General features: G+C 37.5%; 1 protein-coding gene across 1 annotated transcript in view; it reads left to right on the top strand.

The window, feature by feature from the left end:
* The window catches only part of DOK6 (docking protein 6), a 254005-nt gene that overhangs the window by 178 nt on the left and 228391 nt on the right, over nt 1–25436 (top strand). The gene's annotated exons all lie outside the window — the stretch shown is intronic.

Below are 25436 nucleotides of genomic sequence, written 5' to 3'. Positions count from 1 at the left end.
GCCTGCCCCTCGCCTTGCTGCCTCCGGCGGGGGCTGGGGTGGGGGGAGGAGGGCGCAGGCAGGATCTGTAAAAACTTTGTGCACGCATTCTCCCTCCCTCCCTCCTCTCCCGTTTTGGCAAAGGGATGTCTTCGATCAGGGCAAGGTCTGAAAAAAAATATTGGAGGCTGGTCCCACAGCAGCCCGCTAGTAACTGAGAAAAGGGGGGGCTGCCTGGTGCCCGAGGGCATGGGCTGCTGGGGAAGGGGAGCCTGCAGCGGGAAGGGGGTGACAGCCGCCTGGACCGAAAGGCGGATGCAGGAGCTGACGGCGATCAAACCTAGGGGTGGTCCCTCAGCTGAGGGTGGCTGGCCTCTGTACCCGCCGGGATGCTGGGGGAGGCCGAAGATAACACCCTGTTATCAGACTGGCCATGGGCACTTTCCCGGACGGGGCAGAGCAAGCCTTGAAAAGGCAGTGAAGTTGGAGCAGAGTGCCGGGATTCCCTAAACTTCCGACGGTCCCGGGACTCCTCGGTTGGGGTTTTCTCCTACCCTTTGTGCGTGTGAGAAGGAGAAGGCTCAGGGGAGCTGGAAGCCCCGAGGCCTCTGCTGGCTTGCACAGCTGCTGGTGTTGCCAGCAATCCCAAAAGCCCAGGGTCCCTGTGGGCTTGAGACGAAACCTGGCGGGGCTGGGAGGAGGGCTGGGGTTCTTCGTTGGGTTCACCCTTGGTTTTTTCTCCAGGGGTGCAGACCAGCGCAGGGGTCCGTACCTGCTCTCCCCTCCGGGAAGGTGGGCTGCCTCTCCCTGCTTGCCCCAAAACCGAACAGAGCAGGGGCCGCATGAAATCCACCCTCCTCCAAGTCGTGCTCTGGGAGCTTATCCCAGTGCTAGTACTTACCTCCTCCTTCTCCTCCCCCCTTCTCCCTTCCCCCCAGATGCTGTGCTTTGCTTGCAGACACAGTGTGCAGGGTGGTGGGAGACTAATCATAAATTGACCTTTGGAGCACTCCGCTGCCTTGGCAGAGCTGTTAATTCCAAAAGAGCACAGAAGAGTTTGGTCCGAATCCTCAATAGCACCGACTCCAAATGTTTGAGAGATGGTGTAAATCCAAAGAGAATGGCTGCTCTTATTAATGATTTTGCAACCCCGGAGTCGCTCCGTGCATCAGTCAAGCATTAGTCTATCTGAAGAAGCAATTTCCAAGCCTTAGTTTGATTCTGGCAGTCCTCTGCTTAACCTTTGCTCATCAGTTTTTCCCCAGCTCGGCAATGTTAGATGGGCCCAACACAAAGCGGTGAGATGATGGTATCACATCACCTTGATGTTGGTAGTTGGAAGCAGAGTTAATCTATTTGATTTGCAAATCTGTGTTTGAAGGTATCTTGGAGTCCTTTAAGTGTGAAATTATGTTTATGCATATCTCTAGATATGTGAATACTTCATATACCTGTGCGTGTAGCATATATGCAACAAATGTAGAGTTCATATTACAGTAATCTTGGATGATACTTGCTGACTTGTGAAAATAAAATTACGAGGACAGTGGTATTTCATTGCAGCATATCTTGCGTAGCTTGAATATTTTGTTTTGAAGACGTTAATCTGATTTTTGGGGGGGGAGACGTAACTGCATTTTTTTGGAGTGGATATAATTCATGGTCAGAATGATTATCATACTTCTACACTAAGCAGAAGTGAAACAGTTCATACGATGTCTATGGAGGATTTTCTCCTACTGAAGAGGTGTGTGGGGCTGACAATTCAGACTACAGAGCCTCAGGCAGGTGGTAGTATAAGCTTAAATATGACATATGGGGATGCACATCTGAATAAATCTATTAAGTACAATGTAAAATGGATTATATTTTATAGAAAATAGCATCAAAATTCAAATGAGTGTGATGGTTGAAAGGTATGAATATGTGTCTATATATCCATAGCTAATTGGATTCTTGTGACTGAATTCCTAAATTAATGCAATTTTTATTCACCAAGTGAAACATTAAAGGTTTGCATTTTTTTCCCTTATGTCTATCTCCAAGTCCAAACCTTAATGAATTACACTAGAGCTGTCATAATGTAGGTGAATACATCAGTTTTCAGGGATATAAATGTCTGTTAACAAATGAATATTTTTAACCTCCAAAAATATTGAAAGGAGGGAAAGAGAGCTATGCCTTCTGGAAACTAAGGTTAAGATCATGCTGAAATACGTAAATAGAATTGTATCTCTTGCTGGTTATGTTTCATTCTTAGACACTGGAAGTTGCTGGTGTTGGGGTATTTTTTTTGGTCATAATAATCTACATTCTTTGAATATTTCAATGTCTCCTGAAAAGTCGATTGATTAGAACTTGGAGAGCTGAGGTGACTAATACCAATTTTAGTGCTAGACTTGGGCAATAAAACTAATTCTAGCCTTTAGGCTGGTAGCCAACTCATTACGGAAATTCTTCCAGTGCAGCTTTTATTCTGTCTTGTTTTGTGACTGAGGGAGCCCTGGCTGGGAATCAAATGGAAGATACTTCAGTATAATGCAACCTGTAAAGTTTCAGGTAAAACTGAGTGACATGATACCACAGAGCAAAATCAGATAGCGTATTTCAGTTTATTAAAAAATCCTAACAACTGACAACATTTGACTTGGTGTGAACTTTCTGGTAGAATTTCGTTCTCCAAGAATTTAGTTTTCAGAACCTCAAGTCGTAAATCTTCTTCTGATTGCCTCCTTTTATTGATTTTGTACTGTGTAAAATAGAAACTCTTTATGTATGTTGTTGGTTTTTTTTCCAAGGTATCACATGTTTACCTCTGACTTACTACAGCTATACCTTGCTTTAAGTGTTTGTTACCCTGGCTACCTACTCCCCACATATATGCAAATTGGATTCATAGTATGCGTGAATGCCGTCTCCAGTCACGGAGGATGGACAAATGTCCATTCTGAACCAAGTGGTCAGGACTCAGAGCTGTTTTGCCATCAATAAGTGATTCTGGTCAGAAAGGTTACCTGAATCAGTCAAAGATGAGGCCTAAGTCTTGATGGGAATACATGCCAAGAAGTACTGCAAGAATTTGCCCTTACTTTTTGTTTACTGATCATCAAGAATTTTTGCCGCCTTTCCACCATGATCCTCAAGTGCTCGTCTACCATTGGATTTACATCTTAACAGACTTCTGTCTGTTTTCTGACAGTCCAGTATTTTCAAGTAGACTCTATTGTTCTGATATCTTTATGTTGTTAAAGTAGCTTCTTTTGATGTAGGGGTGGATGCTGAGCTTGCCAAAATGAGGAGCTTTGCCAGCCTCTCTGTTGTTGCTGGAATCTGACGTTTGCCTCCCTTGGGAATATCCTGCTTTCTGCCATGGAGGTGTCAGGCCATGAAGAGACACCCAGCCAGTTAGACCATTTAGCCTATCTCCTTTTGTTAAGCATGAGCTGTATATAAAATGTTTCTACAGTGCCTTGAAATTTTAGATGTGTATTAAAGCCTATGTAGTAGTAGACAATCTCACATGTATACATGACATCTTTATTGAGGTATCACAAGTATCTTTGAAACTTAGAAACTTTAGTCAGTGAGGATAACTGCAATTAAAACATCTTTTAAAAATCTGTTTCCCTGCAGCCTAAATAGGCCTTTCTTTTCAGTGCTCTGGCATTCTTGCGCTGTTTGATATTTTGCTTTTCTCTAATACTACATAAAGGAAATACCTCATTCTTGCAGCCATTACATTTGACCTGTGCGACCCTCCTTTGAAATAAATTTGATTGTAATGTGGTGTGCTGTTAAGATCAGAATAGGTCATTTGTGTAGTGTGGAACAGGACTGTGCTGCCTTTGTTCTTTTGGAATCTTTCATACTTGTGTCGCATTAAAATTCATATGACACAATTTTGTACTGCGCTGGCTGTGCTTATAGGCTGAAACTTTCTTGTAGCAGATTGGAATCCCTTTGTTGCCTCCTAATAAACTAAGCTGCAAGGATTTCATGCCTTGTTGAAGTGCTGTTTCTTAGAAGAAAAACAATTTGATGTCACATTAGGAAGTCTAATTAAAAATGAGCGTTGTGTCACTTTGATAGTCTTGTTTTGACCCATATCAACCTTCGAAGTCATAATCTTTTTGTTTGGTTTTGTCTTTTTTATTCTTTTTTTTTTTTTTGGCACGCCTTGGCCACAGAACAAAAGAATCCTATCTAACGGAAATTTTCACTCAGTTGGTGAATAAATGCTGTTTTTTATGTTTCCACGTACTGAGTAGAATTCTTTCCTGAGTGGTTCAGCTTATACTCTAATACCACTATCTGAAGCGAAAATAGTACCTGCCAGTCAGTCTTGATTGAATAATAAATAACAGGTTGTTCTTAGTCACCAAATGAAAAGTTTTACCATATAAACCCCCCTATTTTTAACTATACTTTTAGATCATTACAGGTACCTTTCTGGAAATGAACGGCATTTCTCCTTCTGCTGTTAACCCTGTCTTCAATCAGTCAGCGCTAACAATGCTATGAATACGAACCTCTGATTGCAGCTTAGTTCCTCTTGAAATAATGCAGTACGTGTCTTACAAAATCCTAACATTTAATTGATTTTGTGTATGTATTTAGGGTGAAGAAAGCGAAGGGATCTGCAAAATGTCCTGAGTTTGAGATTACATTCATTGATGGCAGCAGCTTTGCAAGTGGGTCATGATGAATAGAGAGGGCAGAGTAAAGGTTCTTCTGTTTCTTTGAGTTGCCATAGCATATTCTGAGAAACAAACGAATGAAACGGCACAAGCAAATAGTGCAGCCTGGAATGAATATCCTTTCCATAGATTATTTTATATAATTATGTATGGGAAATCTGCTCAGCCTGTTTGAAGTCACCAAAATTGCCATTTATAACTGCATCCTGATGGATGACCTAAACTATGAATTACGTCTCGGAGCATGAAAATAACTCAAATGAAACTATAAAAACTTAATTCCTATTTATAATGAGTTTATTTTAATTTTTATAAAGCTCCAGACTGACAGAATTTAGATGCCAGATTCCTTCCATGTAAAGGAGTTCCTTTTTCATGCTACTTCAAGACAACCTGAGATGTGGAATTAAAAGGATTTCACAGTAATCCATTAAAGAAGCTAGTCACATTTACTACTTAATGCTGAAAGTATAATTTAAAATACCAATAATTACTGCTTTTAGTACCTCTTCTTGCTACAGTTACATGAATGGATTTGAAGAATTAAATGGAAAATATATGGATTTCCAATTTGGTCATTAAGGAAAGAACAATCATTTTCAGCTTTTGACCAGTTCTTATTGATTAAGCACATTGTGCAGGAAATGGAAAGAAATATATTGCAGCCATTGTAAATAAGGATAAAAAGTCCAACAATTTTTTATGCTAATGTTAGTGTTTAAAGAAACTTGTAAGTCAGGCTTGTGGTATGCACTTTGGAGTTGCTGTGTTTCCCAGTTGCTTTTCTTGATGTGCTTTTCCACCTCTTAATTCTCAAGAGGTCTGATAGCCAAAGATCTATTAATTTGGTAGTGGATGGCACTTAGGTAAAGGGACAAATAGTTTCTCTTTTGCAGATAGCATATCACATCCATGTTATCATTAGATTATAGATGCTTCTATTTTTGCTCTTGTGTGTAATATCATTAGCCTCAGCGAGATTACACCTTAGCTGTATGAAGATTACACAAAGAAATGTTTGTAGACTTGATCTCTTTCACTTGCATATTGTGAGATGGTAAAATTTTATTGAGAGCTTATTTGTATCTCCTATAAGGTGATGGCCTGGTTTTTCATTTAGGGGTCTGTCATTTTTGTCCTACGATGGACATTAATGACCTGATGAAAAGACCCTGATCAATTTAAAGGAAGCCATTAACTTCGGTGGCTTTGGTTCAGAGTCCAGGCAGGAACGTTAGCCGCATGCATAGAACATGATTTCCTTGTTGTAAAATGCCCTTCAAATCCTACTCAAAGGAGTTGTCCTTTCTCAAATCAGTAATTATGGAAGGAACATTCTCTGTGAATCTTTGAAATACGCAAGGAATTATTAATGTCATTCCAGTAGTGAGTTTTCTTCCTAGTTTTTTAGAAATAATCTCTCTTCGAATCATTCATTCAGATTTTTGCAAGCAGTGCAAAATGCTTTATAGCAGTTGCCTGGCAACAACATATTCAGGCAACAGCATATGTGAATCAGTTGTTAGTTATACAGTTATGTATATGACTATGTATAGAGAATACATTTTAGATAGGTACTAATGAGAAATTTCCAAAAAAGCATGCTATGAAATGCTCTTTTTTTTTTTTTTTTTAAAATACACATAAGGGTGTTTGGGTCTACATTACCCTGGAAAGTTTGTCTTTTATTTTAGGTTGTGTAAAAGATCTGCTAGTTGAACAGCTTTTCACAGATGTCATGATGTAGTTAATATACTTGTATGCAGTCTTAGCAAGCAACGTAAAATATTCTCTTTGTTGAAGGTGAAAAGTACTTTAATATGTATGGATGCTGAATTATATCCTTCACTGTTCTTTAAAAAAGTGTTATTGAACCAGAATGTGAGTATTTTACTGCATACTGTAGCCTTTGAGATCTGTTATATTTAAATTAATAATGGTAAATGTTGTGCTGCATTCTGTGGTTTTGGTCTCTTCAACTTGCAATGCAGCTCTAAGATCCAGAAAGATATTAGTATATTACTGTAATTAATCATCATTTAGTTGAAATTTTTTTCCAGATAAAATACATAGTTCAACTCTAAATACTGTGGAATTTCTTTGACAAAGATAAAGAAGGAAACCTTTTAATCTTGTGGAGGAAGTTGGTATACAGTTGGACAAAACTGCAAACTTATAAAGAAGAGTTGAGGGAGAGTAGAGCTTGCAGTAACTATCTTGACAGTTGTGTGGCACATAAATGCTTTCTTTCTGTTAATATTTTTTTACTATTTGGAATACATACCCACACATCATGTCTGAGAAGAAAATTTGTGTGATTGTTCAGCGCAGCTAGTATAACTGAAAACCTGGTCCAAGTCAAGAGATTTCTAAATTGTGAGATTTTTCAGCTGGTATGAGAATTCAATCTACTGACTCCAGGAGTACTCTTACTGACTCTTTCTTGGAAAGCTCAGACTAAAACTGAAGATGAATTTAAAATGAAGTCTACTTAGAAATTAAGGAAAAAAAATAACGAAGTCTGTAAGGTAGTGATGGAATATACTTCTTTTCAGTGAACTTCACTACAAAATAAGTCTTCCAGTATTGGCAGCTTTTTAACAACAGTAATGTGTGAAACGTGTCATTGCCATCATACTGAGCCGTTACAAGACCATGCAAATGGAGCCTCAGAGGAATTACTGTTCACTTCAGATGCACGTAAATTAGGAAGATAATTAAAGAAAGTGTGTAAATCTTTTAAAAGGTTGATCTTCTTTCTCTCTGTTGTTCAGTTGCCAAACTGACCCTCATCATCTCGAGCTTATCTGGACTGAGCTTTGGAAAGGTTGTATTCATTAACCTGTCAGTAAGGAATTGGGAACACATGGCATTGACTAGATCTGGGGGAAAAAGTTACATGCTGTCTGCCTACTGGAGGAAAGGCTATCCAGTGTGTTTCCCCTACCTGTTCATTGCAAAAAGAATTAATACCAAAGCTTTTAATATCAAAAGGTTTTCACTACTGTAGAACCAAATTAGGACTGTTTTTGAGCCGGAAGCTCATGATACTTCTAATACTCTCTCGTTTTTGTCCCTGGAATATTTTTTTTTAGACACTGTTGCTCCAAGGTCCCCTGTCCTCAGAGTGAATTGGTATGTTCTCTTTTCTCATCCAAATGTGTTTTGTTTTTTTTTTTTTCCTGCAAAGAGAAAAGAATACATGAAGTCTTAAAAAATCATAATACAAAAGGGTTTTCTGAAGGAGTGGTCATAATTATTGGTTTTGTACAGTACCTAGAAAGAGCAGGCTGCTTGTGGTTGGCCTTTAGGCATTATTATGATAAATATAATTTGTATTTATTATCATTGCTTTTATTTTTTGTTCTCATTTGTCAGACCACTTGTAGAGAATGCTTTGGTAATGTATTTACTTGATACACTAAATGTGTTATTTAGCTTAAATATGATGAGAGAATGTGAAAAAATAAACTATATGAGACTTAACTAAGATTGGAGAAAACTTCCATTTTAACTGAAGTTGATATATTAAATTACTAATAGCTAGATTAGTATGATAATAATAAGGTACTTTCAAATAAAGTTGTTTTGCTGATGAAAGTAGTTTTTGTTGATGCAGTAAGAACAGTAATACTTTGAATAATAATTATTTTTTGTCTTGAAACTGTACTTTTAAACTGTTTCTGTGTCATATTGTCTGCTCTTATATTAGCCATTCTTGCTTTTAAGTTGCACAGTGTTTACCTACTGTCTGAGAGAGATTGAGACTTATCACCTGGGATGGCTTAAGTTTCGCATCTGAAAATAAATTTATTGACTTCTGAGTATCAAAGAGGTAGTGAGGATGTATCAAGCTGTAGCCCTATACGTAGTACCGGATTTGGTGCTTGATATTATTATTCTCAGGGTTACAGTTTTTTGAACTCCATCCCTGTATACTGTTACTGATAATCCTAAAAAGACTGAGACTTATAGAGAGAGATACAAATACAGAAAGAAATAATTTTTATGAGTGAGGAGAAATATAATGCTTTTTGCCTTTCAAGAGAAAAACATTTATGTGTGTGTATATGTATGTATGTATATAAAAGAACAACAGCATCCTAACAACAAAGCTAGAAGGTTAATTTTCCATAGTTGTAACAAGAAGGGTAGTAAAATAAAAGATATTTTATTGATTTTTTTTTTTCTCTATAGTCCTTGTATCTTAAACTACAGTAAGGGTTTTGGAGCTTTTTTGCACGGTTAATGAAATAACCTCTTTCTTGAAGACAGAAATCTTTGTGCTTACATGTTGGACTATATATAAGAAGAGTTAAATTTTAGTCTTTTTCAGAGATGTAATTTGTAATCTTGAGCACTTTGATTCATTCCAACCTTATTCTCATACTAAGCCCACTGTACACTACATAAATTAAATTTAAAGCTGCATTAAGGCCCCTTATACTGCCAGCATAGTGAAGAATGCTGTTAGTGTAAATGGGAAACAGGCTTTCTGAGCTTAATGTTTCTGTCTGTAAAATGAGTATAATCTCTTCATCCACCGCTTCTTTATTTTGTCTGCTTCAACTATAAACTCTTAGTAAATTCTCATTTTAGATACGTAGGTTGGCTAGCACTGATCATGGTCAAAACTGTTATTAGGTGTTACCACTGTATAGAAAACATTGGAATAATTAAGAATTTATTTTTAATGGTTTGAGTCACAGAACCACGGAATGGCTGAGGTTGGAAGGGACCTCTGAAGGTCATCTGCTCCAGCCCCCCTGCTCGAGCAGGATCACTGTCTATCTTAATGTTATACGCAGACTATTACTTTTGGTTGGAAAATACATGTCATTGAATTCTTCTGTGAAATGTGTCTTTTTACAGTCAGGATTTGTTCAGGTATCTGAGCTACTTTAATTTTTTGTATACAAAGAACATAAGCCTTTTGCATTTTTTTTTGCCCCGGATCTTACTGATAGAAATGATTGCTCATCAATTTTCATCTTAGAAACAGGTGTCACTAATAGGAACGCAAGAAGTCTGAAGCTGATAACGTTGATAGGCCTTATGTCTCTTTTCCCTTGGTTGAGACAGAATTGTAGCACAAAATCTAAAGTCTTGAATGGTTTCACTTTTAAAGGTAGATATTGAAAATGTTAAAGGTACAGTTATTCACATCCTAACTGGCAGAACAATTCGGAAAGCTGAATATGGCCCATGAGACAATTTCATAACTGCTAGGGTTACTGGTCTGCAATTCTGGTTCTGACCCCAGACATGCAGAAATTAGCCCTATTTGTCAAGTGCATGTCACACAATGCAACAGCCTTATTTTAAGGGGAGGGAAGGGTTAGAGATGTTACTATAACATCTTTTTCCTTTCCTAGTGCAGCATATCACTGCTCAGATTTTGAGAGGACATCAGAGTTTTCTCATCTCCAAATTTTGTAAAAGGCATATTCTTCCACAAAACAGTTTGGAAAACCCTTACCCTCTAGGCTTATGCAAAGCTTTATTCTAAGTAATACTGATACCTAGCTGTAAGTTGTGCGTTTTACCCATTAATATTTCAGAGCTCAGCACAAGGAGCATGTATTTGCATGGTTCCTTAGAGGAAGGTCTGTGGGACTTCGTGCAGGTTGTAGGATGAATCAGTTGAGTCTACTTGCAAAGTCTAGAGATGACAAAATGCATTGTTTCTTGAGGAGATCTACCTACACAATATGTGCAATAAAAAAGCACTACAGAAGCATTTCTTGAAAAGTAATGTGTGAGGTTAAAAAAAAAAATAGTAGTTAATCACATTATAGTTTGTCCAGAACAGTAATGCTAGCATGAGCACTTCCAGAAGATTTGTGTATGCCAGTATTGTCTGGGTACTGGTTTGCCTTTAATAAAAAAAAAAAAAAAAAATCTTTTTCTGCAGCCTTTGAAATCACTTGAAAGATTTGTATTCTCTTCAGTAGGTCTTAGCTCAAAGTAAAAGGTTGAAAGCATACCAGGTAGCCTTTGCTAATATGGTGTGTATTGGTTGAATATACTCTTAAGATTATGCAGTGTCAACACACTTAGGTAGTAATGTGTTTAATGAAACCCAGTTCCTTCATGTTACATTTTTTCCAATCATTGAATAATCCTGAGTTTTAAGGTTTTTTAATAGTGAAAATTCTAATGTAGACCCATCCTAAAGAAGAATAAGAGAAAGGGAAATGTTAAAAATAGGCAAATATCCTACTTTTTGCTGTAAATGCAAACATGTAGATGAACTAGATCAGCTGTTTCTGGTGTACGTAATTGTTCTTTTCATTAGATCTCACTATTCTGTGTAGGTACATTTTTAATTGCTTCTGGCAAGTCGTTAAGATCAAACATTTTTGCAGGAAAGGCTGTGCAACAGGCAAAAAGTTTCTCAGCAGTAAATCTACATTTGCATGTAAATTTTAGCTGGTGTGAATTAGTGAAAGTGAGATTTACAGAAAGCAGAGTAAAAAATTCTACGATCTAACTTCCCCTATTGGAACAGAATCTCTGACAGCCGTTATTCCCAATAGTGGCGTGAGATGTATTAAATATGTAAATACTAAAAATGTAGCAAAAGGAATAAGGAGCAAAAGAAAGGAAGTAGGCGGCTCTATTCTGGTGTCATTGCAGAAAAACAGGAATGGAATTCTTTTTTATGGTCCCAGAGTTCCTAGTAAAGCAGAAGACTGCCGTTTTTTCAAGGTAGAGTAGGTAAGTTAATGCAAAGGCTCTACTTCTAGAATACAAGCCATTGCACAGTACTGGACTTGCCCAAGATCCAGAGGCCAAATAGAATATTGCTGGGTCACAACCATTTCAGAAGATTCAGGTTATTTTGAAGAATTAGGTCTGAATGCCTAGAGAGGATCATTAGAGATGATCGTTTTCAAACACTTCCTAATAATTTGGGATGAAGGCAACGCTTACAAATCGTGAAAGGGAGCTGTTGCTAGTGATAACAGTTGAGCAGCCAGTGGAGAACGTTGGTTAAACCATCAGTTAGGTGTCTGAGGTGCTTCAAAAACTGAAGCCGCGCAACGAGACATAAGGAGGAATCTGTGGAGAAGCTGTGGAATAGAGTTAGATGAGATTTATGGGCAATGAGGGGAGAATTTCTACTCGTGGGCCTCATACTGTACTTATTTGAGGATAAATGTTACTCTAGCAGCTTTTATACAATAATATACCTACAGTGTTTAGATGTATTGCTTTGGGATTTTTTGAACCGAAGGAGAAAATAGAAAAGTAAATGTTATTTGTAAATATTTTTGACATGATTTTGACACATTGTTTTGACACGATCATACTGTAATGCAGTTTATGTCCTAAGAGAACCCAGAGGTTAAATACATTTCAAAATGGTTTTGGAGGTGTATTTTCCAGAAGTCCTGATGTCAGAAAATAATTTTTGCCTGTAATCTTTTTTTCTTTTTTCCTTCTCTGCACAAGCAAATCGGTTGGTTCTCCTGTGTTTCTGTATAATGTTGTTCTGTGGTTTATAGTAATTTCTCCTAAAAAGAAATATTCAAGGTGAATCTCTCCTCTGCTGCAATCTGAACAAAATTGAGTTTAAAACTGTAGTGAGGTGATGCCTCTTGTTCAGTTCTTCAGAATCCTTTTTTTTCCCCACCTCTATCATACCTGAAACATTTCCTAGACCAGCCTGTAGACAAATAATTGATCTTCTGATAGCAAAATTAACACTTTTCCTTTCTGTAATCTGGAAATTACTAGAAAGAGTAAATACCTATTGTTGTTTAAACAAACAGATATACTTCCTAATATACTTAACTGATTTACTTGCACTAATTAAAAAGGGTTGAGCTAATGGGCCAAATATCTACTTGTCAGTAGAAAAGCATATGAAGAAGTACAGCCTCCTTCAGTATATGTCAGGCTTTTCAGTCTAGGAAAATGTAAAAAGTTGTAAATGATATTGATTTTCGTTGACCTGAGCTAACCCACAGTAGTGCCACAGCTGTGCTCTTGCTGATGCTCACGGCTGAGCTGAATGTACAATAGATGAACTGAGTTAAACCAGGGGATTCGAAGTGGGGAATGCTACTTGCTACCCTTTGAAGTCAACCTTAGAGAGCTATAAAGCAAAGCATAGCTGCCTGCATAGCTGTTAGCATGATCATGACTGAAATAGTGAAAATGGAAGAACCTCAACTAGCAATACATAATTAGCAAGAGATTCTTAATTTTTAATCGGCACTAGTGTTTGTTCAGTAAGTTAGGCTTGCATTGAATTTATATACAAATACAGAGGAAAGACCTCTGCTAAAGAGGGCCAAATCTGCCCTCAATTGTGCAAATACCCCTGAAAGTATATGTGTTTGCAGGTGTTACACACCAGCCACAGGGCTCACCATAGCAGTGAATATTTTGATCAAGTTTCATTCAATCCTTTGTTACGGTAGTTTCATAAAGTAAAGTTCTGCCAATCCCAGAAAATGCTATTAAAAACTCAACTGAATAGAGCAGTTCCTCATTTTCAGAATTCTTTTTCTAGGTAGGGAAGTAGTTTTAGGAATGCATCCCATGTAAATGGGATTTGTTCAGATCTCATGTTTTGGGTTTTCTTCAGAATCAAGAGGGTTAAAAAACTTAATTTCTGAAACCAAAAATTGAAACGCTTGTGTAATTTTTTGTCCTCAGGACCAGATGCCTTAGGCATAGGCCTTTAATCCCCGTGCCCTAGTTACAGCAATTAAGGTTCATGAAATATAAATTTTGTTACATATGCATCTCGGTTTCTCCTTTTTTCTTCTGTTTCAAAATCACTCTGAAATATTAATGATCATATTAAATGCACTCTGTTATATGAATTGCTGTTAATACTGCATTCTAGTTAGCCTGACAGATGCAGTGAATGACATTTTCTAACATTTAGATTTAAATGTGTATTCTCTTGCTGAAGGAAGTCTGTCTTTCATAATATGGTTTCTCATAGGCCTGCCTCTTTATCTGCATTTAAATAAAAAAGGTGTTGAAGATATGCAGCACTTCTGAAGTCCACAGCTTATAATTGTTCATGATTTCTAGTGCTGCAGTGCAAATTAATCATTGTCGAGCTGTGCCGGGGAGAATAGAAATGCCTAACAACGTCGCGGTCCCTGCCTGAAAGAGCTTACACTCTTAACATCTGAAATGTTAAAGCTATCCTTCAAAGACTCCTGTAATTTTTTTCACTGAAAGATTCCTCTCCATCTAAATTTATTATCTATTTCTGTCTATCATGTCGATGCAAATGGATTTCTAAAGCTTGATTGTAGCAGTTCCTTTCTTCCCCCAAAACTGATGAAGAAAACGGTCACTGATGTGAATACAGTCCCCGTCAGAGCACTTGTATTATACAGGTTTGTTGGGATCAGGGAAAGCATTGGTGGGGGATGAGGGTACAGAGATGGAGAAACAATTTGGTTTAGGTGGTTCAAAACCGAAACCGATAAAAGAAGTGCTGTCTGTATAGCAACAGGTATAGCAATGCATAGATTGCACTTCACTTCCAGAGACAGTAGTCACTTTGGTGTAGATGTGAAAGCTCCCAAATGAAAAATTCACAGCCTTCTGGGGGGTTTGTTTTGTTTTTTAAGGCAGAGGCATATGTCACTGTAAAACAACTATATCTACTTTAATGTGGCCAGAAAAGAGGCACTTAGCTGTTCCACTGCAAAAAGAATGAGTTAATAAACCCGACGCACAATCTGTCTCTTCTGTAGCTCTTGGCACACAACAGCTCTAATTGGTGGAAGCTATTGAGGCCTTAATTGCTGATTTTGCAGTACTGCCGTGTTTACTGATAAGGTTTAATGCAAGCTAAAATTTGTTAACTAGAGAGAAACAGTCACACTTGCGTGAAGAGCGTGAGGACAAACAGCAGGCTTTTCTGTAGCACCAAATGACGATGAAGTATTTCAACACATGGCATCGTTAGATTTCCCCTTTCAGGCTAATGAATTGCCTTTCTTCGAGCAGAAGAGCAGGAAAAACATGTCCGAGTTCTATGTTACATACACAGCCAGTATTGAAATAAGCCTGTAGTTGAAGTGATAGCTGGATGTTCACCTCACTGATGTACGTGACTCTTAAATATCAGTTTTTTGTCTCCTGGAGAAGAACGGATGCAACTACTAGATTTGCATTGCATCAGGAGATCTGGGATTGAATTGAGTATGTAAAAGAGGATACACCAGTTGTGCCCACCAGCTGAAGATTATCCACACCAGTAGATGTGGTAGTAGTATATTCCCAATATTAAAATTTAGGTTTAATATCAAAATTTATTCACTCTGCTGTCACTTCATTCAGGTTTCTGAGTACGGCAAAAGCTTCGCTGTCTGCCAAATGAATGGAGGACCATTGCATTTAAGTTTTAAAAAGTTTAGCTCTCAAGCTGAGGGTGCCTCACGTTTATTTTTAATGCAGTATTATCACAGTGTAATACAGTAGCTTTTTAAGCTACTAACCCGCTGTTTAATTTCTGAACTATAAGTTAAAATCATTGTTGGTATTTGAGTTTATATAGTAGTAATGAAAATACCAAGTAATGTTGTTATATGGCTGTTTATGTACCAAAAGCTAAAAGGAAAATAAATGGAAATGTGTTTTGTACTTAACAGATCACTCTGGTGGTGCCAGTTTTCTGTGTTTTAACATGTTTTTCACATACTGGATGCATAGCTTAGAGCAGAGGAAAATGTAAGATACTAGCTGAGTGAAAAGCAGATGCTACCGTGAACTCCAAATGAGTTTGAAAAATATGTGACTGTATTCAAAGAGATTTTCTGCTTACAGATGATTAAGATCTATTTCATTGTTACTGAACATACTGTACCTTCAGTATATTCTATAAGCCATGTATGCCATCTCACACAGTTCATAAAATGTGTATTAATCTACATAACTGAATTTGCATAGAAGAGCAGATAGTTGAAGTACCTTAGAACAGTGCTTTAATCCAAAATATATTAATGCTCAGAAGATGAGAAATAGGGCATGTTCATCAAATGTACTAATATAATACTAATTACTATTAGTTTTCTTAAGTTTCTCTGCCGTTTAAATGGAAATTATGTCAAACATACATTAATTAAAACTAATAGGTATTTCTGCTTTAATTAATAGTCTGCTTTGATTGTAAATTTTCTCTACCCCTTAGACCAATTTTGGTTCAAACAGTATTCATTTAAGTAAATTGTAACTCCATACGCGTCTATGACAGTGTAAAATATTCTAAGTTGTATTTCATAGTGGTTTAGGTATATAACAGGACAGCTTTTTAAAAGACAGACAAGTGGTCAGTTTTGAGTTTCTTCAGTGCATTGCATCCTCTGTAGTAGTCCATAGTGTTGGGTAGTTCTAGCCTTGGAAGGCTGAGAAAGAGCAAAACAAGACTTTCATCAGCAAGGTCATCATCAAACAAAACTAATCTACATACCCGAGGGATGCACTTCAAGTCCAAGTCAAGAATGGCTGTCTGTCTCTCTGCTTTTAAAAATCTCAGAGGTTTGCAAGTCCAGCTCACAAGAATGACCTTCTTGCCAAACTATTTGGCAGACTTTTGTGGTTATCCACAGAATGGGTAGCAATTTTTTTCTGCGAGCAGTGTGATTCAGCATTTGTTATCTACTATTGTTACCCACAGATGCAGCAAAATGTACCTAAATCCTGTTGATTTTCTTAAAATTTGAACAACAAGATATTTCCAAGAAGTTACAGAAAATGTGAAATAAATTGCAGTGCCACAGGTCTGTGGTCTCTAACTCTGTATCTGCACGCTTCATTGTGGGGTTAAAAAAAAAAAAAAAGTAACTTTCCTTCCTGTTGCAAAGAAGCAGTTAGTGCAATGTATCTATCTGCTCTGTTAACACAGGAAAGGGTCTTCAGTCAAATAGTAGTGACAGCAAAATCATGAACATTTTCCTCTGCCTTTTCCTTTCACTTCACTGAAGCATGAAACAAAAAATATGAAACAATAAGTTTTTAATAAGACAAACTGGAAAACAAACTGCTATGTTTTTGACCCAGGTAACACTGTTGTAGAAATATTAACTCTTATGTTTCCTAACCATTTAATCTGGAGGTGTGTGTGTTCACAATATTACATTCATAGTTCTATGTTTAATATTCTACCAGTAATTTTAAAATCATATCTTTATGCATGAACTTTTTGAAGTTAATCACATGTATGATGACTCTACTTTGTAGCACTTTACTTTCAATGGTCATGTAAGTTTGTTTTATCTCCTATGACAATTCTTCTTTTCTTTGCCACCTTCTTCCGCTTACATTTTAAGTAGTGGTACAGAATTAAAATGTGGAGAGTAAGGTTTTAGAAGCAGAAGGTATTGTTTGTTTTTATCTTCCCTAAGTGTATATTAGCTTACAGTAATAGTCCGTCCAAAAAAAAAAAAAAAATCAATATTTTATGTTACTAGCAATCAAACTTCTGAAATATGCAATTTGTATTTTAACATGCATAAAATATTGGGGAATAATGCACATTATTAACTGCTCATTATTCTATTATTTTATCTTTTTAAAAGAGCACTGCTCTGTCAAAATCGAAATGTTAATTTTACAAGAGACAGAAAACTCTTATTAAAGCTCGAAGCACCAAAGTACTAAATGTACTAGATCAGACTATCTCCTGTTTTACCCAAAGCCTTGTGATAGTGTAACCTTTGTGAATCTTAAGAGCATGTAAAAAAATTCTTTCAGCTGCAAGACCTACTTTGTTTAAGTAAACAACTCTGAAGATTTAAAAGAACCAAGGTATTAGTCTAAACTTCAGTCCATTGTTATGCTTCAGCTGTCCAGAACTTTTATTTGGTTTGCCAGGAGTTAACAAATTTCAAAGTGGAAATTACCTTTTTCGGTAATGATATGCTCCTTTTATTTATATTTGCTTTTTGCCTAATCTGAAATCAGTGATGAAAGAAATAATTTACTATTATTCCTTTCTTTTCTTTAATCAGTAGATGGCTCTACCAAGCCACTAACATGTTCTGGTCATGGTGGCTGCATTAGATTGAGGGCATTCGGGTGATATGAGTAGGTAGTTAAGGTGTTTGCAGATGAAGGAGGCTCTTCATAACTTACAATTTTTTAATACTTTTTTCCATATAAATTAGGAAGAAGGGGCATGGATAATGCATCTGATGTAGATATTCAGGTACTAATTGCACTTAAGTGTTGCACTCGTGTGATTGACTAAGTCATGTCCTGGGTCAGCTCATGCTCACTTATTTTGAATATGCTCACAGCAAAATACCTTGCACCAAAAAGAATTTCCTGCTCTAAGAAGCAATGAGTTAGTATAATCTGAATATAATAATAATAATAATAATAATAATAATAACAATAATGATGATTTTAGGGGGGGAAAATATTTTCATGCCTCTATTCCAGTTGATCCCTCAATTCTTTCTAAAAATTTCCCTTCAAGTGCTTGTCCAGTGCATTCTCCATTATTTGTTGCTGACATTTGTTAAAGGCAAACAGAATTAGTGATAACTTATATTCATTTCTATCATATACAGTCTTTGGGAAGACATTTGATGCGAGTTAAGCAAATAGAACTACTACCCTAAGAGGTTTCCCCCAGATTTTCTGTGGATGAAGGCATGCAATCCAGGAAGCAAAAATTAAAAAAAAAAAAAAAAAAAAAAAAAAGAAAAAGGGAAATAAAAGAAAAGAGACTGCTAAAATGAAGAAACAATTTGTCTCCATAGTTGCATTTTCTTCTTACAGCTCTTTGATGCATCATAAATGCAGCCAGCATGGCTATTAACTTGATTCACGGTCTTTCACAATACATTGTTGCTGCTCTGGAGAGAGATTTGAGACAGTGCTGGACGAGCAGAAAAGAGACGTGGTGAAACAGAAGCAAACAGTTAGGATGAGCAAATGAAGGAGACTTTAGAAACAGTCAATTTAACATATGGCAAATATTTTCTAAAGGCGTATAACTTCTGTACCTAAAATTGCAGCTCACAGTTTCTAGCATTGCTACGCTTGTTGTAGTAGGAATTTCAACCCATAGTACTCGCTATTTTTGTGTAGCAGGGGTATTACTGCAGGACAAAAGGTCCTATCTGAATTCTATTGTCAGGCTGTTTAATTGCATATTAGTATAATGTCATTTACGAATGTGATAATAGATGAGTTGTGCACACATGTTGCAATACAGTGGTTTAAATTTTATATCTTTGGCTAGATCTGCCTTTTACTTTCTTGCAGCTGCAGTGGTTAATAATGTATTATTGCTGTGACTGGAAAAAAATGAACTGTGAAATTTCAGGCACTTGACTGGTCACATTTGAAAACGTAGCTAAATGCATGATGGCACTTCTTGTTTTCAAAGAAGATAAAGCAAGCCTGGGATCATCCAGTTCAGTGACGCTAATCATAAGTGGCCAGGATAGATAGCAGAGGGAGAGAAGAGGGAGGATAGGTTCATGTTTTAGTTTCAGGTTTTGGTTGGCCCTTTACTACCTACACTAGAGCAATTCAACAGCCATCTGCGATAAATAATAGAAAATAAGCAGCTACATTTTGTGTTTTACTCTCTCAAACTCTTTGAACCTTTTTCTGTCTTATGCATCTGCTGCCAGTGCTGTTGAGTCAGCAGCTTATTTCAATTCAAGTCATCAAAACTCTGAAAAATTACTTCTCTGCTTTTGTTTGCCCCACAAAAGCAGCTTCTGTCAACATAATATTCTTTTATTTTGCCTCTGTTCTTCAGCCTTTTCTCTGGTGGAAATCTACCCTTGCGTCTGCAAGGGGTCTGTCCAAGGTCACAGGACTCTGGACTTACCAAGCCTCACTGGCAGCTGGGAAAATTATATTTGGCAGCAAGACCGTTTTCCGTGGAGCTCAATTAATGCCAGCACACTGCTCCAAACTTTGCTCTTGGCTAGTATCTTCTCTGCTGGAGACCTGGGAAACTGTAGCCGATTAAGATCGTGCTTCTTCTGGTGTCATCACCACAAACAGCCATCATACTAGCTCTTTGTCAGTGTTGTAAACTCCTTTTTCCCTAGTAGAAGAACAAGTTGAGGGGATACACAAATCATGACCAATATTGCTTAGGCCACCTTTTATTCGTTAAGCTATCAGTATTAAGTAAATCAAACCATTATTATTAATAGCAGATAACGGTTGACACAACGCGTTTACTTATTCGCTCGTGCCGTCTACTGGCGCGCGTGCTCGTAGTCACTTTGCAGGGGGAGTGGTGAGAAGCCGATGTGGCTGCCCACCCAGGAGCAGAGGGCTGTGCTGGCGTGCCGCGGGCTTCTAGGTAGGTGTTGAGGAAGAACTTGAGGGGGGGCCTTTCTCTCATCAGGTCTGCACATGACGCTGTCATCTTTGTCTGCATGTACCAGCCGCTGCTGCCTTGGGTGGGATCTGGGCCCCACGACCCGTTGTTGGTGTTTGGGTGTGCCCATGGCCTTGTCCTTCCGACAGGCGGTCGGTGTCGCGAGGGGGTCGGCTCTTGCCGTCTCAACAGGGCGGTTGGTCTCCGGAGCTTACCAGTCCTTGGGAAACTTTCACACGCTGCTTTCTCTGTGGTGTTAGACTTCAGTTTTCTGGTAACTAGTTTCTCCAATCAAACCTGTAAGGGCCCTGGTGGCACCTGGGAAGTCGCGAGTGTTGGTTTGCTGCTGTGTGACTCCGGTCTCCATCACTGATGAGAGTCGTCTTTTTCAAGCTCTCTGTTCTTATTTCACTCCCACTTTTCTGCCTGCCCTTTTAGTACTAATCATCAGTATTAGATTAAAACTGAATAAGGAGCTTCCAGCAAGGGGGGCTGACGCTAAGTGCAGAGTGAGAGGACAACCCATGCAGAGCAAAAGAATGCCGAGGTCTTTATTTTCAAGTGCAGAAACACAGGATAAGAGTAGAATTCTTACTTATGGAATTGAATCAGTGTGACTGCTCAGCAAAATTCACTATGTATTTCTTAATTTTTTTGGACTGTGTGTTTATGCAATGATACTACATTGATGAGAAAGCAAGCAGGAGGTTTACTGAACACAACATTAAAAGGCCAGCCTGTGTAAGGTTTGAGAAGGTTTATGAGTGCGGACTTACTCAATACATACAGTATTTTGCACACAAGTTCAAATGCTGTGTAAGTCTGTTTATCTTTGTAGTCCTCCCTCTTAAATTAATTTGCTAGACAGATTTCATGATATCTTAATTTAAGGTGACTTAGCTGAATATTTCTCTTTACTGGTAACAGTTGTTGGAAAGGTTGTTGCCTAACTGAACGTGCATTTACACTTATGAATGTAAAAGCACTTTTATCCTTTTACCATAAAGTCTGTGGTTTTTCATACCTGAATGAAATGCTGGTTTATTAAACGAATACGTCTTCTAATTGATTGATATAATTTGTTTTCTAACTAAAGTTTAAATAGTTGTAGTAATTAAAGGACAATGTTTGACGTTGAGGACAACTCAATGTTGTAATTGAGTTAAAGAAAAATAATAATTTCTTGTTGCAAAGATAAGCAAAAGAAAAAGTACCTGTGTGAATAATGGAGTCTCACTAGAAAGAGTCATGCCTGATGTTTCACGTAAAATATTTTTGCCTAAACTCTCAAGTTACTTACTATAATAGCTGTGCATCTAGATCATGAGACTGATGAGAGAGGAGCAGGAATAGAGTGCAGGAATGTATTTCATTTCACCAAAATTACTGTAGACAAATTGTTGAATGTGATTTAATTGGTGTAACTCTAAGATGTATCTCTGCAACTCCGCTTAGGAGGCTGCGTGTACGCCACATAGTGAGGACTTCACCTATCTAAAGCATTTCGGAATTGTCAGTCACTGCAATAACAAGGTGTCATACTGATTTGGAATAATTATAATATGTACTATGACAGAAGCTTCCTCCATGCATATTTCTGCAGTTTTTCTCAAGAATTCTGTAGAGAAATCACCTCTGGAATGACAGAACGTATTGGTGGCTTAGATCCCAGTAAAAAAACCAGGAAGATCCTGATTTCAGTCTGAGGGATTTAAGCCATTTTTATCTTACAGAAGTATCATCTAGACTGATGCAGTATTTCAGAATGACCACAGTGACTGGTCATTGCAGTACGACAGTCATGTTCGTTTAGTGGGGCTTGGATGCCTGAAGTGCTTTAGTCATGTAGGATTTTCCTTCCTTGTGCCATTCAGTCTTTAATCTTCCTATCAGAAATGGGAATGTGTGTGCTTCTCTTCTCACAGAAGACCGAACCTAAGAACTTGCTAAATAACACTGTGAGAAATCGAATTAAGTGGGTTTAAGACTGACTAAAGTATGTTAATTTGTGTGATGCACTTGTATGCTTGGATTCAATGTTTTCTTGCTTTTACTTGAGGATTACCAAGTCCTCAAGCATTTCCTGGCTTTTAGATAGGAGAGCTTCACCATTTTATGTCTGAAAGGCCTTTGAACAATCTCTTTGCAGTAATGGCATGCCACACTCTTATATTATCCATGCTTTTAATTCTTAGAAGACTTAGTCCTCCTAAAATCTGTGTCTACTATATGCAAGTTTTTGTGGGTATTTTCCTTGAAGCTTATGAATTATGCAGGACAATTTTATGTTGATTTCTAGTTTCATAGACTATTTCACTGTCCTTTTCATACCAACAGGTTGGTCTAACATAACACTGAAATGAAAGGAGAGCTGGGCTGACTTCAGCGTATACGTATCTGAGCACATGGGTAGCAAAGCACTGCGAGGAGAAATGTGTCTTTCATATTACATACGATCTAATACGGGGTTGACTCTCCACGTAGAATTATTCCAGACCACTATTAGTGGTCCTGCAGAAACCATACAGAAAGGGATAGAGGTTGTTCTTCCTGTACAACGGATTTGGTGGCCACAGGGCTGCACCGGGAAGAATTTTGCGTGGGATGACTGAAAGTCTCCGTGGCTTGAGGGTGACTGGCCATCCCTTCTTTTCAAGTCCTGATAGACATTTAAAGGTCTTACAGTAGAGGCATTCAAAGACCGCTTGCACAGACTGTTATGCTAGAAAATGGTTTACGTAGTGGTTATGTGTGTTACGTGTAACTGGTGTGGCTCAGTGACAAGTCATGCATTAAATAACCTGTATGTGTGTCTGTATGTTGAAAGTTCTGTCTGAGCAGTAGGCAGGTCATCCAAGGAGAATGGCAGTCAGATGGGATATGTGCTGCTATCCTTTTGTGTGATGTTTAAGCAGTCCAGGGGAGAAAAAAAACAGTTCTTGGGAAGCATTTTGGCTGTGTGTTTGTTAATACGCTGTCACTTTCATAAAGCTGTTCTGTGCATCTTTTTGTATTTCTATGTACCGGTGAGTCTGCACAGGGGTGACACCCGTTATCCTCATGGCACCATGCTGTGAGTTGGGCAAGGAGGTCTGTGCTGAGGGTGCCACGGGATGTTGGATGTAAAGATGTGTTCACCTGCCAGGCATAATTTCTAAGCATGTACAATATGTGATCTGTTTTGAATAACAGGCAATGCTCTATACTGCTTTCAACAAGAGTAGGTGAGCCTAGGCGCGCAATGCTATGAAGACTTAATGTTCTTTTGGATTAAATCTGGTGTTCTTCAGGTTTTTCAAGAGGATCTAACCCAAATCTTAAAATCTATAGGCTGTGTTTGCACAGAATCTTTTAACACCTGTCTTTCTGTAAGATGCACAGCTGTATGAAGCAAGTCTTTAAGTGTTACAACTCCTTTCCTCCCCCCACACCCATAAAAAAAAATGGCCTGCTGTTTCTTTTGATCTTCTAGAGTAGGGAAACCAATTTGTATAATATAAATTGGTTTCATTTTGTGATGTTTTATTTCTATTCAATAACCAGATTAAAATAACATAGCACCTATTTTTAGCTTGGTTTCCATTCATTGTGCTGCTTTAATCAGCCTGACTTAGAAAGGCTCCATTATGTTAAGCTTATCCCTAGCTGCAGATGAAATAATTCTGGATTAATGTCATCAAGGTGTGCTTTGAAGGTGGGAGGGTAGGCCTCAACATTGATAGTAACCATATTAATAGCTGAGTATGTGATTTTTTTCTTATAAAAATGGGAGTAATTTTAATTTGGTGATGCACTCACATGAGACTGAACATTTTTTTAGCATGGGTAGGGTGCCCTGAGAAGAGTAAGGATGCTGACAGAAGAATAGGCATCAAACTGGCGCTTTACACTAGAGATTCAATTTAGTATAATACTATTTAATATGAAATTAGTTGCCTTAATACTAATATAACAATATGTTATTTTAAAGGTAACCTTTTTACAAGAGTAGTATAGAACTTCCATTGGCAAGTCTGACTTCTTCCTCAGTTTTTTCTTCCTTTTATCCTGACTTCTCAACGGTTCTTTAACTAATTTCCCACTTTCTTCACCAGAATTAGGTATTATTTCATCTCCGTTTTCCTCATTAAGCCCACGTTGTGCATTTTGTGCCTTGCTTACAATGACTAAGATCACCAGGGTTCATCTTCCTATTTTATTTTTCATCAGTAAAATACAGACAATGTTAGCTAAACAGGACGGAACATGCCTTTTCTCTTTAACAAGACTAGGACTAGTCAGTAGCAGTAGTAACAGTATGAACCCTCCTATAAAAAATAGGTAGTTTTGAGTGCTTGGCTCACTTAAACCCTCACCAGATCTTTAAGTAGAGGTATAAATTTGCATACCTAACCTTAAGCGCATAAAACTCAGTCAGTAAACACTAGTTGGGCAATCTCAATCCCCTTTAATGAACAGATGTATGTGCTAATTAGTAATATAATGTTAGATGTTTTTTAATTGTGAAATGAAATTCTTTCATTCATGACTTCCAAAGCATCTGGTCCACCAGTCACATTTGGGAATGTGTATCTTCTCCTACTAGTCTATACAGCTTTTGTAACTGCAAGTTGTTTTCTGTAACTCTTCGTACTCACAAAAAATGCAATTAAAATTTATCCTTCTGGGGAGAAAAATCTTCTTAGGGGATTATGCCACTTATGTCGTAGTTAGATCAAGTATTTTAGCCCTGTTTAATGGTTTATACTAGTCATGATTAAGACAATACAATTTCAGGTGCACTAAATACTAAGTATACATTTTCACATAAGTGTGTTCTTCCCTTTAGAAAATATAATCTAGGTTCTCTACAAAACTTAGGTCTTTAATTAGACTTTATAGTATGTACAAATCCAGCTATGTATATAATGGTAAAAGTGTTGATTTCCAGCATTATATCTCTAATTAATGCATAGTTTAATATTATTGATTATTTTAGCTATAAGCCCAAAGCAGAATTCCAGTTTTAAATTCCTGGAGTTTAGTAATTGCTCATCATTTGCAATTTGTACTTGTTCTAGACAATAGACATGTTATTCAATAAAACAATCTTTTCTATATCGTTTGCTTCATAGTTGGAGTGTGACTGAGGAACAGTTACTAAAATTATATGTTTGGGGAAGGCAAAGAGAATAGAAAAAGATGATATCTGATAGCAACAAAATATTTAATATTGATGAAAAATTTCAAATGCAAGTTCATAATAAGCCACAAAGTTCACAGTTGAAATATTATGCTTACGTTAAGGATTTTTCTCCTTAGTGTTTAGGAGCTAGAGTGAATAAACTGCAGGACACTGAATGTAAAAAGGGCAAATGTGATTTACCTAAGGGTAGAGGACACTGGTATTAATTTTGTTACAAAAAGTTATCTGTAAAATCAGA

This window comes from Haliaeetus leucocephalus, unplaced genomic scaffold (assembly GCF_000737465.1).
Source record: "Haliaeetus leucocephalus isolate CR32 unplaced genomic scaffold, Haliaeetus_leucocephalus-4.0 Scaffold889, whole genome shotgun sequence".
NCBI lineage: Eukaryota > Metazoa > Chordata > Aves > Accipitriformes > Accipitridae > Haliaeetus > Haliaeetus leucocephalus.
This window is presented reverse-complemented; position numbering and strand designations above follow the sequence as displayed.